Below are 17,737 nucleotides of genomic sequence, written 5' to 3' on the forward strand. Positions count from 1 at the left end.
ACCCACCTCTTAGGGTTGTTATGATGACAAAGTAAGATAATATTTGTAAACTGAAAGATTCTGTCAAGTTTTGGGCTCAGAACTTGACATTTCAATGGTTATTTATGTAATATTTGCTTTGAAAGCCTTAAAGTGCCATAAATGGCATTATTATTATTATTATTAATTATATCATTTAACCTATATGTACCTCAAGCAACTCTGTATTACTTGCTTACTAAGTCACAGACTGCTCTCTGCAATAGTGGAGAGATATCCAAGACTGAGCTTTTTATACTTCAAAAATACAGATATTTCATGTGGAAACATAGCCATTTCCTCAAAAATTGGTCATGAATTTGTTAAGTGTTCCCTGATAGGTTTTGTCCCCTGAAGAATGTAAGGTTCCCTAGAGCAACGACTATCTCAGTTCTGTCCTTATATCACCATTGTCTAGCATGATGTCTGGCATAGAACAGGCACTTAAGTGCTCATTGATTGATTGACTACTTAACAACATGGTTTTTCCCAGTTCTGACATGCTAGAATTTCATACTGCTCCTGCCTTGTTTCTGCCACATCTTAAGTGGGGGAGGAGTATTAAATACTTGAAATATGATCATTTTAGTGACCTGTGGAATGTGGTTCCAAATATGACTGAAAACCCTTTTCACATGAAATGGCATGGCATTGTGTGCCAATCTGTGAGGAGAGCTGAGTTGTTCAGTTGGGCACACTTAGTGACCACAATCTCAGAAGCTTCTTTATGTCCTCTCTGCATGGCCTTAGAATCATTTATTTTAAATGTCCTCTTTTTCATTGGAATGTAGTTAATTGACTTGGAATGAATGTAATCTGTGGTAGAGAAAAACATGCTTACTGGGTAAATAGTGTCTTCTTAAAAGAGGGGCAAAAACAGATTATGTGCAAATTCAGAGAATGCTCTTCGGTGCCAAGCTCTATTGGAACTGAAAGGTTCTGTCAAGTTTTGGGCTCAGAACTTGACATTTTAATGGTTATTTATGTAACTTATTAACTATGGTATGTTTTATTAATGCTATTCATGTCAGCCTTGTGAGCAGCAGAGAAAATTTGTCTGATTTAAGATATAAACTCACCATGTGTTGTTCCAATTTAGGCTTTGTGAGCAAGAGAGAAGAGTGACAGATCTGAAAGAATGGCTTGTAGGATGGGTAACTTGTGAATAGTTGGGTTGTTATGTCTCTTCCTGCTTGCTTAAAGTGCTCACCAAAAAAGCTGGAGACATTTCTGGAGTTCCCTTTCCTGGGAGAGTCTAGTAGATGCTATATAGAAAAGCTAGAAGCAGAACCAAATGAAAGAGCTTAAAAAAACTTTATTATTATTTTTTTTTCAGGGAAGATTTGTAGACATTCAGCTGAAAGTCTTCAGTTCTGAAAGCATATAAGTGAAGAGAACTGTGGGATGCTTTGTCAGGCAATAATAGATCAATTGTTGTTGTTCATCCTTTGTTTTTGAAGAGAATCAGTGACATACTGGTGATGTCTTAACTTGCAAGTGAATTGGAGTTAAGTGAGGCAAAGCTGCACAAAATCATCAGCCTCACTCTCTCGTCCTGAGTCATTAAAGTCCAGTGGCAGAACAAAAGTCAAGACAAGTGGCAATGGCCTGGGATGCAGTGGATCACTTTGGCATCTTCAATGTCTGACCAAGCTCTAAGCACGCTACAGCACTTGCTTCAGCCACCTTCATGGATGTGGCAACAAATTGTTCTCACCTACCCATTTTGCTGGGGACAATCTTCACATGCTTGGGGTAGACATCCCCTTAACTCTCCAATATGTTTGAGGTCTGTTGGTTACTTTCAACCTCGTTTATCCTGTCTGCCAAGATGGTTTACCAGGGTGTGGCTGCTGCACATATTCCAGCTTCTTGGAGTCACAGGTGAGAGTTGAGTGAAGGTGGATACCAAAGGTGGATAAGTAGCCTTGAAAAGGGCTTGGCAAACTCTCATACCAGAGTTGCTAATCTTCCCTGAACACCCCAAATACCCCAATAGATCAATAAACATTTACCAAGCACCTACTATGTGTCAGGTATGGTGCTAAGCACTGAGGTTACAAAAAGAAGCAAAAGACAGTCCCTGCCCTCAAGGAGCTCAAAATCTAATTGAAGAGACAATTTGCAATATATATATACATATATATGTATATATATATACACACACACATATACATATACATATACATACATACATACATATATGTATATATATGTATAACCAAGAAGGATTGGGAAAGGCTTCCTGTAGAAGGTTGGATTTACTTGGGTCTTAAAGGAAGCCAGGGAAATCAGTGGGCAAACTTGAGGAGGGAAACCATTACAGACATAGGGAAAAAGCCAGAGAAAATGCCCAAAGCCAAGAGATGCAGTGTTTTATTAGTAGAATAGTTAGAAGGCCAGTGTCACTGAATTGAAGAGTATGTGGTAGGAAGTAAGGTGTAAGAAGGCTGGAAAGATAAGAAGGATTGGGTTATGAAAGACTTTTAATGCAAAACAGAACATTTTGTATCTGATTCTAGAGGTAATTGGGAGCCCCTGGAGTTTACTGAGTAGGAGTTTGGGGGTGACTTGGTCAGACCTGCACTTTGGGAAAACCATTTTGATGGCAGAATGGAGGATGGGTTTGGAGTGGTGAGAGACTTCATTCAAGTAGACCCACAGTAGACTATTGCAATAATGTGAGACATGGGAGACACTGGCATATAACTGCATGGTGTGCCCATATGGAAGAAGAAGCTTTATGAACAAAATAGAATCACAGAAAAGTGAGATGTGCCAATCTAGAGACATATCCATCTCAATTGTTCAAATGGACTATTTGTGCCTGACCTGTGGTAGAGCCTTCTGAACTCATTGGACTGATTAGCCTCAGTCAAACACACTTGTACCTTGACCCCAACGGCTTAATGTCATTGATCCTCTTCAAGTATGAAGGATGAAACTAGGTGGCACGGTGGATAGAGCACTGCCCCTGGAGTCAGGAGGACTTGAGTTCAAATCCATCCACAGACATGTAACACTTACTAGCTGTGTGACCCTGGGGAAGTCACTTAACCCCATTGCCTAGCAAAAAAACAAACAAACAAACAACAACAACAACAACAACAATGAAATAATCTAGGCATGAGGTGATGAAGGCCTGCACTAGAGTGAGGGTAATGTCAGAAAAGAGAAGGGAGCTGACTCTTGAGATCAATTGCCAATAGATTGGACAGGTAAGAGGGTGAAAGATAACAAGGACATGAAGATAACTCCTAGGCAGAGTGCGAACCTGAGAGCCTGGGAGGATGATGTTGCCGTCTACAATAATAGGTAAGATAGGAGATGAGAAGTGTTTATGTAGAAAGATAAAGATGTGCTGCTTTGGACAAGTTTAGTTTGAGTTAGTTTAAGATGTGTACTGGACACCAGTTTGAGATATCTGAAAGGCAGTTGGAGATGAGAGATTGGAGGTCAGCCGAGGATTGAGGCAGGAAAGGTAGATTTGATAATCATCAGCATAAAGAAGGTAATTAAATTCATGGAAGCTGATGAGATTACCAACTGAAGTAGTGTAGAAAGAGGAGAGAAGAGGGCCCAGGACAGAACCCTGAACACCTACAGTCAGTATGATCTGGATCAGGATCCAGCAAAAGAGACTGAGGAGTGGTGAGACAGGCAGGACAAGAACTAGTAGAAGGCATTATCCTGAAAACCTACAGAAAAGAGAGCATCAAAGAGGAGAGGAAAGTCAACAGTTCAAGACTACAGAGAGCTCAGGGAGAATGAAGATTGAGAAAAGGTCATTGGATTTGACAACTAAGAGATCACTGGTAACTTTAAGGTCAGAAGCCAGATTGCAAGGAGTTAAGAAGAGATTAAGAGGAGAGAAAGTGGAGGCACCTATTATAGATAGCCTTTTTAAGGAGTTTAGCTACAAAGGGCAGAAGAGATAAAAGAAATAGTGGTGATGAAAGGACCAAGTGAGAGGTTTTTGTTTTTTTTTTAGCATAGGGAAGAAATGAACATGTTTGTGGGGAATAGTGAATGAGCCAGTAGACAGGGAGAAACTGAAAATCAATAATAGAGTGGAAATGACAGAGGGAATGATCTGTTGAAGGAGATGGGATGGAATGTGATTACTTAAACAAGTGGAGGGGTTAGCCTGGTAAAGAGCAAGGCCACTTGATCATCCGAGACGAGGTGAAGGATAAGAAAGTTGCAGAAGACATCTCAGTGATAGGAGATGAGGAAGAGGGGAGAAAAGGGATAGTGAATGGCCCTAATTTTTTTCTGCACAATATGAGACAAGGATCTCAGCTCCAAGAGTGGAGAAGAAAAGCCATGGGAAGTTTGAAAAGGTTTGGAAAGTCTGCTGTGGAGAGTGGGATAGGGAGTTGATAAGGGCAGTATAGTAGATTGCCTAGCAGCAGCAAGGGCCCAGTTGAAGTTGTGAAACCTAAATTTGTAGTGGATCCATTCAGAATGGTTGGGTGATTTTCTCCACTTTCATTCAGCAGTGCAGGTGATGAATAGTGGGAGTGTTCCAAGACCAAGGCTTAGTAGAATGTGATACCATATGATACAGTAAGAAGGCTGTGGATTCAAGAGAAGACAGTGTAGAGTTGAATTGGTTTGCCAAGAAGTCAGGATGGGGAAAAAAGGAGAGTGGCTACTGCAAAGAAGATGATTTGGGAGAAAATTGGGAGACCAAGGGATTAGAGGTCATTGTATGGATGAAGAGTAGAGTTTTGTAAGGGAAAGCAGAGGGAGAGGTGAGAAACCAAAATAAGGGGATTTGGGAATTCTTGAACATGGAGGCATTACATTTTTGGGTGATAACAAGATCAAGGGTATGATCATCTTTGTGGTTGAATGATGTGAAGGAGTAGCTCATGGGAAGTGAATAAGTTGAAGAAATGAATAGTTAAGGTGTTTGAGGGAGAGTCAATATGTATTTTGAAGTCCTCTAGTATGAGAGCAGGAGTTGCCTTCTTTTGTGTGAGCAAATCATGCTGGGTGTTCCTGTGCCAATGTTTCCTATGCCTCACAATCCACTCCAAAGTTCTTCAAAGAGACCTTGAGAGTGTCCTTATGTCATTTCTTCTGATTTCCATGTAAACACCTGCCTTGTGTAGGTTCTCCATAGAATATTCTTTTAGGTAAATGTATGTTTGACAGTTGAAAAATGTGGCCAGCCCATTTACTGCAGTAGGGTTTGAATGCTTGGCAGTTCAGTTCAAGAAAGAGCCTCGGTGGTACCTTATTTTGCTAGGTGATCTTCAGAATCTTCCTAAGACAATTAAAATGGAAGCAATTCTGTTTCCTGGCATAGCACTAGTAGACTGTCCAGAATTCATAGGCATATGACAATGAGATCGTACAAAAGCTCTGCAGACCTTCAGTTTGCTAGGCAGTCTAATACCTCTTTTCTCCTACACTTTTCTTCAGAGCTTTCCAAACACTGAACTAGCTCTGGCAATGTATGTGTCAACCTCATCATCTATGTGCACATCCCTGGAAAGTATACTGCCAAGATAAGTGAACTTATCCACAGTACTAAACATTTCTCCATTTGCTGTAACTGATAGTTCCACATATGGATGGTGTGGTGCTGGCTGGTGGAGAACCTCTGTTTTCTTGGTCTTAATTGTCAGGCCAAAATTAGCACAAAATTAGCACAAAATTAGGCAGAGAATAGATCCATTCAATTGGATAGATGCTTTGGTGCATCTCAGTCTTAGAGGCTGCATTGAGTACACAATCATCTGTGAACAGAAAGTTATGTACCACCTCTCCCTTCACTTTAGTCTTGGCTTGTAGTCTTTCCAAATTAAATAATTTACCAACAGCGAGGTAACTGATCTTCATGCCATTTTTGTCTTCATTGGAGGCATCTGACAACACCACTGAAAAACATCATGCTAAAAAGCACGGGAGCAAGCACACAGCTCTGCTTCACTGCATTGGTGACTGAGAAAATGTGAGAATATTGTTCATTATCCAGAACCCATGCAAGTATGCTGTCATGGAATTGTCACACAATATAGATGAACTTCTCTGGGCAACCAAATTTTGCCATGATCTTCCATAAGCCTTCATGACTGATAGTATCAAAGGCCTTGGTCAGATCGACAAATGTTGTGTACAGACCTCTCTGATCTGCTTCTGGCATTTCTCCTGGAGTTGTCCAGCAGCAACCACCATGTTGATCATTCCTTTGCCCTTTATGAAGCTACACTGGCTCTTGGATAGGTGACCGTCTTCCAGGTGAAGGATCAGCCTATTGAGAATTACTCTGGCAAGAATCTTTCTGGCAATAACTAAGAAAGAGACCTCCCTCCCCCATGCCACGAGTGTCATGGGGCAATCTATTTCCCTTTCCTTTATAGAGATGAACAATGGAGACATAGTCATGCCAGTGTATGCTGTGATAGTTTATCCATGAAGTTTCACTGTGTTTAGGTAAACGGAAGACAGTGTTAGTGATGAGGTCATGAGATACACAAATCTTCTGACTCCATTCTTCCTAAGGACTCCCTGCCATGTCTGATAGTCTGTGCCTACTCTGATGTTAAAGTCACCCAGAATTACAAACTTGTCCTCTTTCAGCACATTGATGATGAGGGTCTCCAGGTCTTCATAAAATTATTCTTTGTCTTCATAAGATTTTGTCATGCTGGGAGCATATACCCTGATGGTGGTGGTGTGGTGCTTTTATACAAGGGGCAATTGCATTGTCATGAGCCTGTCATTCACTCCTTTTGGGAAGCATACAAGCTTGTTGACTAGATTAGCTTTGATTGTAAAACATACACCAGCTTCACAGCACTACCCATCACTTCAGCCACTCCAGAAAAACATGTATCCAACTCTGGCTTTGGTAAGCCGACTTTCATTTGCCAGCCTTGTTTCACTCAGGGCTACTATTTGGATGTCATACCTGCTGAGTTCTCTCACAACAAGAGCTGTTCATCTTTCAGGTCTACTGGATTTTGTGTTGTCCACAAGTATACACATATTTCATGTACTGATGGTGAGTGGAATCATCTTTGCAGAAGTTTTTGTAAATTTGTGTGTGTGTGTGTGTGAGTGTGTGTGTGTGTGTTTTTTACCTCATGGTGGGATCCTCACATGCCACAGTAAGTAGGCCAGGGTTGGGTAAAGCAGACAATTTATAAAGCATCTTTTCAAGCCCCTTCCTCACACCAGGAGAAGAGAAGTACAGTCCTTAAAAGGGGCTGCTCAAAACGCAGGGGACTGCTGAGTCCCACTACTGCTTCAGTCCAGTGAGAAGATGACCCTATGGCTTGGGTTGCATGTGTACAAGGTTGTCACTAGAGCTCCTATTGTGGCTGCTGTGCATGTTACAGCTTCTTGGAGCCATGGGTGAGAGTTGGATGGCAGGTGAACACCGAAGGTAGAAAGCAGCCCTGAAAAGGGCTAGTCAGCCCTCACACCAGAAGTGCTAGTCTTCCCTAAACAACTGCACACTCCTACGAACCAGCTAAATTCTTTAAGGAAGAAAGGGGAGTAGATGACCACAGAGTCTGTAGAAAACAGTCACCAGAATTTTGATTGGGTGGTAGATATGAATAGTATGAACCTCGTATGAAGAGAGGCTACTAAGTGATAAAGGAAGGGGGAGAACCTGGAAGTGGAAATGGGGAGCAAGGATCATTCAATTTCCCCACCTTGACCGATTAATCAGCTGAGGAGAATGAGTGAAAGTTCAGGCAGTATTGAAAAGGGTGGCTAGGGAGGCTATGTCATCAGGCGAAGCCAGGTTTCAATAAGAACTAGTTGATGGAAGAAGTGGGAAAAGAAATGATTTAGGATGAAGGGAAGTTTGTTGCCTATTCCAAAGAGCACAGTGGAAGAGCTGGGCGGCATTTAGTTGAAACTCTGGGATGGGAGGGTGGAAGGGGATGGGAATAAAGAATCCATTGAGTGGGGGTGGGGAACAGAGCTTGGAAGATGATCTATGGGAATTTAGAATCGCTGGGATGTGAAGGGTATGACAAGGTGTGAGAATGTTCATCACTGGGTGGAGGGCACCACTCAATGCATATAATGCCATGTAATAGGAAATATCCTGGACCTGAACATAGGAGGAGTCATGGATTCAAATCTCATCTTTGACACTTAAAAGTTCTGTGATCCTGGGGAAGTCACTTACCATCTCCTAAGTTTCAGTGTCCTCATCTATAAAAAGGGAAAAATAATGTCTATGGCATTTACCTTACAAGGTTGTCCTGAGGTTTAAACGAAACAGAGCATATAGGACATTTTGCCCAATGTTGACAATTCCTTATGAGTTTTGACGTGGTGTTATTTTATTTTTCTTTAGCTGTGATCTTTAGATCATTGACTGTGATATGAATAGAATACTCTATTCAAATGAATTTGAGTTCTCCAATAAAAACCTTTTAAGATGAGGTCGAATTGGTTTGTAGGGGTCATTTAATGGTGCTTGCTCAAAGTTATTCCTTGTTCTGGTAAAGCAGAGGGGAACTTTGAGCACTGCTTCTGGCCATGCATAACTTAGGGCTCAAGGGTTTACACTTTGAGATGATGAAGAATTTCTTCATTGGGTGTGGAGCCAGAATAGCTATTGATTCAAAGGATAAATAAAAGATAAAGACAACCCCCATGGCCTTTCTCTTCGTTTTCAAATGTGAATATTGTCAGGACTGTTTTGAGTTGCTTTATGGGAGGTGGTTGGGGAGAAGGGTGACTTTTAACCTTCTACTCTGGTCTGTAGATTACTGGAAGCACATGGTATCTGCCAAGTATATATCCTGTGCAGGCAATCTTGAGTCTAGATTTGGTATGTCTCTTTTGTGTATTTATTCTTCCTTATCTTAGATAAATTTATATTTATCTTCAGATGGACCTGTGTAGGTTTGGAAGTGAATTGAATGAAGAAACCTGCAAGTTTCATTAGATTAGAGTTGAATGATGGCATCTCTAGCACCCTCTCTAGTACTCTTGGAGATCTCAGTCACCAACTGGGGTGTTTGTCCAAGCATGGTAAAGAGGTTAAAGTATCAACCTCCTAGAAGAACTGTAAATTTAAGGTACTGAATCTTTTAAGTTGTTCTGTTAATACATGGTGTGAATCCTTTATGTTTATCATTTTGTTTGTATATAGGAATAAACAACCTGTTCTACACTTGATTTACATCGCACCTTGAATATCTTCCTTTTGGGAGAAATTATAGACCTAAGTTATGAGAAAAATAATTTTGGGGCACTGACCTGGAGGTGGGATTAATGAATTGTAGAGGATAAAGACAGGAAGCCTAACTGTCCCCCTTCAGAGGCCAAGCTCACCAGGGCTGAACCTGATCAAAATAGCATATGTGAATATAAAACAGAGAATGGGCACAGTACCTTAGCCCCTGTGGTCCAGTAATGGTCCTCAAGGTTAGATGTACTAATGTTTGAAAGGTGTTTGTGGCATGTTGACATTTTTTTTTTCTTTGACTGTGATTCAGAGATTAGTGACTGTGAAGTAAAGAGAATGATCTGTTCAGATGGGTTTTGTTTTTATAAGAGGAATCTGGAATGAAAATTAACTCATAAGATTGTACTTTATAGTGGTTTGGTTCCCATTTCTGGCCTCCTACATCTCTCTACCTTCCCAGTCCCTTTAAAGTGAAATAGATTAGAAAGTTCAGAGTTTGGTAGTATACTGGGAGAGGAAAGTCAAAGTCCTAGATGAGAAGTCAAGAAACTTGGGTTCTCTAAGCATGACTGACTTAAATGAAAGCAACCTATTCTTCCTGCAGGAACCTTCAGGGGACAGGGAGAACAGTAGCCTGTTGTGAAAAGTATGTTTGAAAGAGTAATGGGAGATAAGGTTGGATAGGTAAGGTATATTACATCATGGAAGGCTTTGAATACTTGAATAAGTCATGTTGCTTAGTGGACAGCACACTGGACTTGGAGTTAGGAAAACCTGAGTTCCAGTCTTATTTCAGACACTGGCTATCAGTTTGACCCTAGGCAAATCACTTAGGCTCTTTTAGCTTATTTCTTCATCTGTAAAATGAGGGTAATCACATTTACTGTAGAGCCATGAGGATCAAATGAGATAATATACTTAAAGTGCTTTGCACTTTAGTTACAGTAATGAACTTTGAGGTCTTTCCCAACTCTAAAATTCAGTGAGCCTGCATGCTGGAGGAATAATAAAAACACAGCAAATTAAATGCATCTGAAAAAGTTGGAGATATTAGGTTAGGACTGAGCAATCTCTGGATGAGAAACTCTGGACGTATGAACTAATTTTATCAGGAGCTGAAGAAGCAGTTTCTAAAGTCTGTTTTATTTCACATAAATGTTTCGCTACTTGCAACATTTTGTCATCATTTATTTCCTTCTCTATACTAATCAGAACAGATAATTGCCTTGGGAATGCTTCTCTTGAGGTTTCTTGAAATTTATTTCCAATTTACCATCTTAGCAAAATTCACAAAACTCCTGGATCCAACTTTTACAACAAGGGATTAACTGTTAATTCACCCAGAAAATATCATTGTCCTTATTTAGCTTCATTAAAAAAATCCTTTTCATAATGGATTTTACAGTTCTTTAGGAAAACATGCAAACATACAAAGAACAAAAAAGAATTGTATTTGAAACTATGAACTTGTTATATAGTTTTCTAAAGTATGCATTGAATTTACCAAGGTAGTAACAATTGTTTTGTTTGCATCCCCTTTTGAATTCTTTTCATTTGTACATTTTGTTTTTTATTTCTTTTTATCTTTCCTTCCCTTCTTCTCTCTATCCTGCCTTTCCTCCTTCTCTCTTTCCTTCCTTCCTTCTATTCCTTCCCTCTCTTACACCTTTTTTCTAGTCAACATTTCTTATAGCAGAATAATATTCTATTACATTCATGTTCCATAATTTGTTTTTGCCATTCTTCAATCAGTGGATATCTACTTTGCTTCTAATTCTTTGGTATCACCAAAAAAAAAATGCTACTATAAATACTTTGGTGCATATCGGGACTTTCTTCTTATCAGTGAACTCTGTGGGGTAAAAGCCTAGTTGTGGAATCTCTGGTCCAAAAAGTATGAATGTTTAGTCACTTTATTTGCATAATTCCAAACTGATTTCCAAAATGTTTATACTGATTCACATCTTTTGTCATCTTTGCAAATTTTCAGGGTGTGAGATGAAACCTCAGGATTATTTTGATTTGCATTTCTCTTATTAGTTGCATATGTTTTTTCATTTGATCTTTACTATGACTCAGTGGAATAGATAGGTCAGGTTTTCTTATCCTTATTTAAATGAATGTTTTTATTGAAACTTTTTGTCTTTAAATCATTTTTATTTCCAAATATATCCTTTCTACAAACCAATCAGTCAATCAATTGATAAACATTTAATAAACACTTATTATGTGCCGGGAACTGTACTAAGCACTGAAATTTTTAAAAAGGGTACAAAAGACAATCCTACCCTTGAGGAGCTCATAATCTATTAGGGTAGACAAGAAACAAACAAATATGTACAAATAAGTTATATAAAAAATAAATGGGAAATAATGAAAATAATTAAGAGAAGGAAGACGTTAGAATTATTGGGATTAGATTACAACCTAGTGAACCATTCATTATAACAAAGAACAAAAAATAAATATATATTGAAAAATAACACTTTAGCAAAATGAAACAACACATCAACTACATGTAAAAGGGGTTTCCAAAAGTCATCTGTTTGATCTTTTGTAATTGTCTTTTTTCTTTGGTTAAGAATACATTTCCTACCTGTTGCTGTGAAAAGTATACAATTAGGGGGCAATGGACAGAGCTCCAGTCTTGGAGTCAGGAGGACCTGAGTTCAAATCCAGCCTCAGACATTTGACACTAGCTATGTGACCCTGGCCAAGTCACTTAACCCTTGACTGCCTCACCAAAAAGCAAAAAAAGAAAGTGGGGGAAGTATACAAATGCTTCTGTTCTATTATTCTTTTTAATAGTATCATCTTTAATATTAAGGTCATGTATCTATTTTAGAATGTATTATAAAATATATTGTAAAGTGCTTGTCTTAACCTTGACTGTTTTCTAGTTTTCCCCACAGCTTTTTCTCAAATAGAGATTTCTTTCTTAAGTAATACATGTTTTCTGGTTTATTGAGAACTGGGTCATAGAGTTCCATTATTTATGATTTTCCCTTGTTTAGTCTGCTCCATTGATCTTCCTCTCCAGTTTTAAATTAATAACAGATGATTTTGATGCCTGACTGCTGCTTTATAATACAGTTTGAGCTCTGAAAGTACTATTTCCCCTTTATCTCTATCTCTTTTCATTATTTCCCTTGTATTCCAGATCTTTTATTACCCAATGAATTTAATTATTATTTTATTGAGTTCTACAAAATATCTCCTTGCTAATTTGATTGGTATAGCATTAAAACTGTTAATTGACTTCGGCAGTATTGCCATTTTTATTAAATTGGCATGACCCAGCCGTGAACACTAAACATCCTTTCAGCTAATTAAGTCATTCTTTATTTCTTCAAAGAGTATTTTTAATTGAATCAATACTTTGGTAGGTTGATCCTCAGATTCATTGAGCATTTTGTAGTCATTTGAAATGGTCTTTCCCTTTCTGTTATTGCCTCTTCGATTTTGATACTATTATATTGAAATGTTGATTTTGAGGGCTTATTTTGTAGTCTGCAACTTTTTTTCAGATTATTACTTGTCTCAGTCTTTGATGACTCCCTAGTATTTGTGAAGTAAATAATCAGAAGCATCAGCAATAAGCAAATATCAGCAAATATAGTTTTTTAATCTCCTCTTTACTTCTCTTTAGTTTCTTTTTCTTGTTTTATTGCTATTGCTTGCATTTCTAGGAATTATATCAAATAGTGGGGAGAGGAGGGCATCTGAGCTTTTTTCCTATATTGTGTGGGAAAGGTTCTATGTATCCTCATTACACATAATACTTGCTTTTGACTTTAGATAGTTTTTATGATTGGTTTTTTTTTAAAGTCACTTTATGTCTATCTTTTTTTTAGGGTTTTTAGCATAAATGAGTATTGTACTTTGTCAAAAAGTCTTTTCTGCATTGATTGAGATAATTGTTTTTGGATGTTTTTTTTTATATTGTTACTTATAAAGATTATTTTCCTAATGCTGAACCATTCTTGTATCTCTGGTATAAATCCAACTTAGTTAAAATGAATGCTCTCTTGGGCAAATTGCTATAGTCTCTTTGACAGGATTTTATTTAAACATTTTAATCTATATTCATTAATGACATTGGTCTATAATTCTCCTTCTGTCCTTTAACTTCCTCTGGTTCATCTTTTAGGACTATATTTGTTTTTCTCCTTCTGTCCTTTCCCTTTCCCTGGTTTAGCCATTAGGACTATATTTGTTTCATGAAAGAAATCTGATGGGATACTTTCTTCCTCAATTTTTGAGAATAATTTGTGTAGTATTGGTACTAATTGTTCTTTAACCATTTGATAGAATTTTTCTTTTGGTACTTCTTATATAGCTAGTTTTATTTATTTTTCTGATATTGGGTTATTTAAGATCTCTATTTTTCTTCTATTAGCTTGGTTATTTTACATTTTTAAAGGCATTCCTCTTTTGTGTTTTCAGTTTTAACAGCATATAGCTGTATATAGTAGATTTTTTGGAGGGTGGGTGAGGCAATTGGGGTTAAGTGACCTGCCCAGGGTCACATGGCTAGTAAATGTCAAGTGTCTGGTCTGAAACTGGATTTGAACTCAGGTCTTTCTGACTCCAGGGCTGGTGCCCCTATAGTAGATTTTGATAGCTCCTTTTATTTCTTTTGGTTTTGTTCTGATTTCACCTTGTTCCAATGCTCTTTTCTTGATTTGGTTTGCTTTTCTCTTCATTTTAATCAGACTGACTAAACATTAATTCATTTTGTTAGTCTTTTCAAAGAACCAATTTTTAGCTTTATTTATGATGTCTATATTTTTGTTTCCAATTCATCCATTTCACTTCTAATTTTTAATATCTCCTATTTGGGGCTGATTTTAGATTTGCTTATTTTTTGCTTTTTAATTTTTAAAAAGCACATTCAGTTCACTAACCTATTCTTTTTCTATTTGTTAATGTATGATTTTAGTGACAAAAAAATTTTCCCTGGAGGGCTACTTCAGCCACATTCTAGAAATTTTGGTGTGTTTCATTATTATCATTATCTTTCATATAATTAATAATTGTTTCTATGATTTGTTCTTTGACTGATGCATTACGTAGGAGTTCACTATTATATCTTTATTTGCATCTGTATTTTTCATTGTGCTCCCTGAACTGATTACATTTTTTAAAAATTGTGTTATGGTCTGTAAAAAATATATTTACTATTTCTCCTTTTTTACCTTTGAAATATCTCTGTGCTTTAATATATAGTCACTTTTTGTAAAAGCTTTATGTGCTTCTGAGAAATACTTTTATTCTTTTGCTGTCCCATTTATAAGAAATTATGCCTTTTGATTGTAGTTTCTCTAGCATTTTGCTCAGTTCTATATTTTTTCCTTTGTTTATCTTCCTGTTAGACACATTTCAAACTGGGAGAGGGACATTGAAATTTACTGCCACTATTGTATTACTGCTTATGTCTCCTTTAGTTCAGTTAATTTTTCCTTTATGAATTTAGATGGTAAGGCATTTGAAGCATATTAGTTTATATAGGTATTGGTTTATTTTCTTTGGTTCCTTCCAGCATTATGTAGTTTCTCTGTTTATTCCTTTTTTATGTGGTGAATTTTCATCTTTTCTTAGTATGATAGCATGATTCTTGGAATTCATATGATGCATAGTAATTTTTTTCTAGCTCCTCTTTTTTTTCTGTAAATTTCTTCGTTCTTTAGATGTGTTTCTCATAAACAAAAGATTGTAGAGTTTTTAAAAGAATCCCATCTGTCATTCTTTTTCATTTTATTGGATTGTTTAATCCATTCACATTTATAGTTATGAGAGTTAGGTTTATATTTTCCTCTGTTTGTTTCTAACATTTTTCCTCCCTCCTCATTAAGGTTGTCTCTTCAATTATTTTAGCTTAACCTACTTTACAGCAATCCTCTTCCCACTTGCTCTCTTCCCATCATGCACAAGTTTTTAAATGTAATTTTCTCTTTCATTCTTTTCATTATTTAGCTTTTATTTCTGTCTATTTTGGACTTTTTTTTTATTCATGATCCTTATACTTATTTAGTTCTTTAGTCTCAGTATTCTTCATGGAATTAAAGCTTATAGGGTATGAATTTTGAGTTCCTTCTTTAAAACAATTTCTATGTTATTGTCTTATAGAATTTACTCCCAGGCCTTCTTTTTTTTTGTTTCTTTTTATGCTTAGGAATATGAATTTCTGCAGATGAGAGAGTAGAATTTTCCCGTTTCACTAATTATGCAATTCATTATTAACCTGTACCTTCTCCATGGTCATTTCCCCCCTATTTGCCTTGAAATCTCTTTGGATCCATGCCCTCCTTCTAGGTGTAGGTTGCCCCCAGGAGCTCTGATTATAAATTTAATAAGAATAAGAAGGAAAATGATTGAATGGGAAAAAAATCTTTACATCAAATTTCTCTGGTAAGGATTTGGTATCCAAGAGATATGAACAGGTAACACACACACATGTGCACATAAGCATATACATATATACATGCATACATATATCTCTATCTTCAAAAGTGATTCCCCAGTAGATAAATTGTGGATGGTTATAAACAAACAATTCTAAAAAGAATAAAAGTCACATGAAAGCGTGCTTGAAATCCCTTCTAATAAAAGAAACACAAATAAAAGTATTCCCATGCTTTTACTTCACATCCTGAAAATTGGCAAATATGACAAAAGATGAGACTAGTCAATGTTTGAAAGATGTGGGGAGGGGTAGGCACATTATTGGTGAAACTGTGAATCATTATAATCATCTTGGAAAGATATTTGGAATTATGCAAATAAAGTAATTAAAATGTTCATATCCCTTGACTCAAAGATTCTGCTTACAGATAGTAAATGTCTGAGGCTGAATTTGAACTTAGGTCCTCCTTCCTCCAGGTCCAATGCTTCATCTACTGTGTCACCTAGCTGTCTCTAGACGCATTGGCACTGGCTCTCCTGAACTTTGAAAACCCATAAGATCAAAAGCTCTAATTCAAATCAATATTCCAATTGAACAACAAATGCAGAAGCCAAAGACTAAGGCATGTTTCTCAAGGCCACAAGGCCTTGATGAGAAGGTCCCAAGCCATTTTCTTTATAGCATAGTCTCTCACTTGACCGTTCTGTCCGAGAATGAATCTTAGACTATGCCAAGGTTGACTCAGGCCTTTTTGAAGACACAGGTTCCAGCTACTCTGCCAATTGAAAACAAGGATCATAATTGGTTCGCGTTGATCAGGGTTCTTAATTCTTTCGAAGTTGTCTGTCTTTATGGTGTTTTTATTACATAAACTCTTGTTTTTTATTATATATCAGTTCATTCAAGTCTTCTCAGGTTGTTATAAAAACATCCCTCTTGTCATTTCTTATGGCACAATAGTATTCCATTATATCCATAGATCATAATTTTTCGGCCCTTCCCCAAATGATGGACACCCCTTCACTTCTAGTTCTCTTATATTGCAAAAAGAGCATATGTAATTGTTTTTGTCCAGATGGGTCCTTTACTTCTTTCTTTGATCTCTTAGAGATATAGGCTTAAGCAGATACTGTGGGGTGGTTAGAGCTTGGTCAGACATTGAAGACACCAAGGCCATTCGCTGCATCGCAGGCCATGGCCATCGTCTTGACTTTTGTCTTGCTGCTAGGCTTTGATGGCTTTAGAAGGGAGAGTGAGGCTGATGACTGTGCAACTCTGCCTTACTTAAATCCAATTCACACAGGAGTCAAGACATCACCGCATGATGTCCTTGGTCCTATTCAAAAATGAAGGACAAATAACAACAAGAAGAGATAGGCCTAGACTCTAGTACTTATTAGAGAAGATGACTGGAGGATGAGACCAAGACCTGGCCTGGCTTGCCAGAAATCATGGACCTGGAGGGAATTATGTTGGTAGCGCAGAGCCGAGGTGAAATGTAAATGCATATTTAACAACCCTATAAGCTTAATTATGTCTTGATGTTTTAAATATCAACCTCCTAGGAGAATATAACAGTAATTATAAATTATTGCTGCTATTTCTTTAAATGTTTCTTTTTGTTGATGTGTGCTTGTATATCTTTTGTGTTTAACATTTCTTTGGTATAAAAGAAAAAAAATTGTCTCATACTTGATCTCTATTGTACATCAAATATCTTTTTTTTCTGTCCCCTCTTTTTTCAAGAGAGTCTAGATATAATTCATTTTTAATCTTTAAATAATGTTCCCTAGGGCTCTGGAGTTGGTGGTGCTGTTGCTGGTGGTATAAAGAATCAAAGAGCTTCATCCTTCTTTTAAGTGGACAGGCTTCCTAAGGACCGAACTCAGTCCAGTCATGCATGGACCACAAGCTGAGAGGTGTTCCTTAAGAACTAGTAGCGGAGAGAGGGCTTAGTAGAAAAAGGGCTCTGTGCCCCCGCCCCCTGGGCCCTGCCACAATTTACATTATTAGATTTGCTTTTTAAAATTGCCTATGAACAGCCTAAGAGGTGAGCAAAGGTTGATTTCTTCGGTAGGATTATTGGCAACAGCATGTGTGTGTGTGTGTGTGTGTGTGTGTGTGTGTGTGTGTGTGTGTGT

Source organism: Vombatus ursinus, unplaced genomic scaffold, assembly GCF_900497805.2.
Source record: "Vombatus ursinus unplaced genomic scaffold, bare-nosed wombat genome assembly UNPS02014809.1, whole genome shotgun sequence".
NCBI classification, from domain to species: Eukaryota; Metazoa; Chordata; class Mammalia; order Diprotodontia; family Vombatidae; genus Vombatus; species Vombatus ursinus.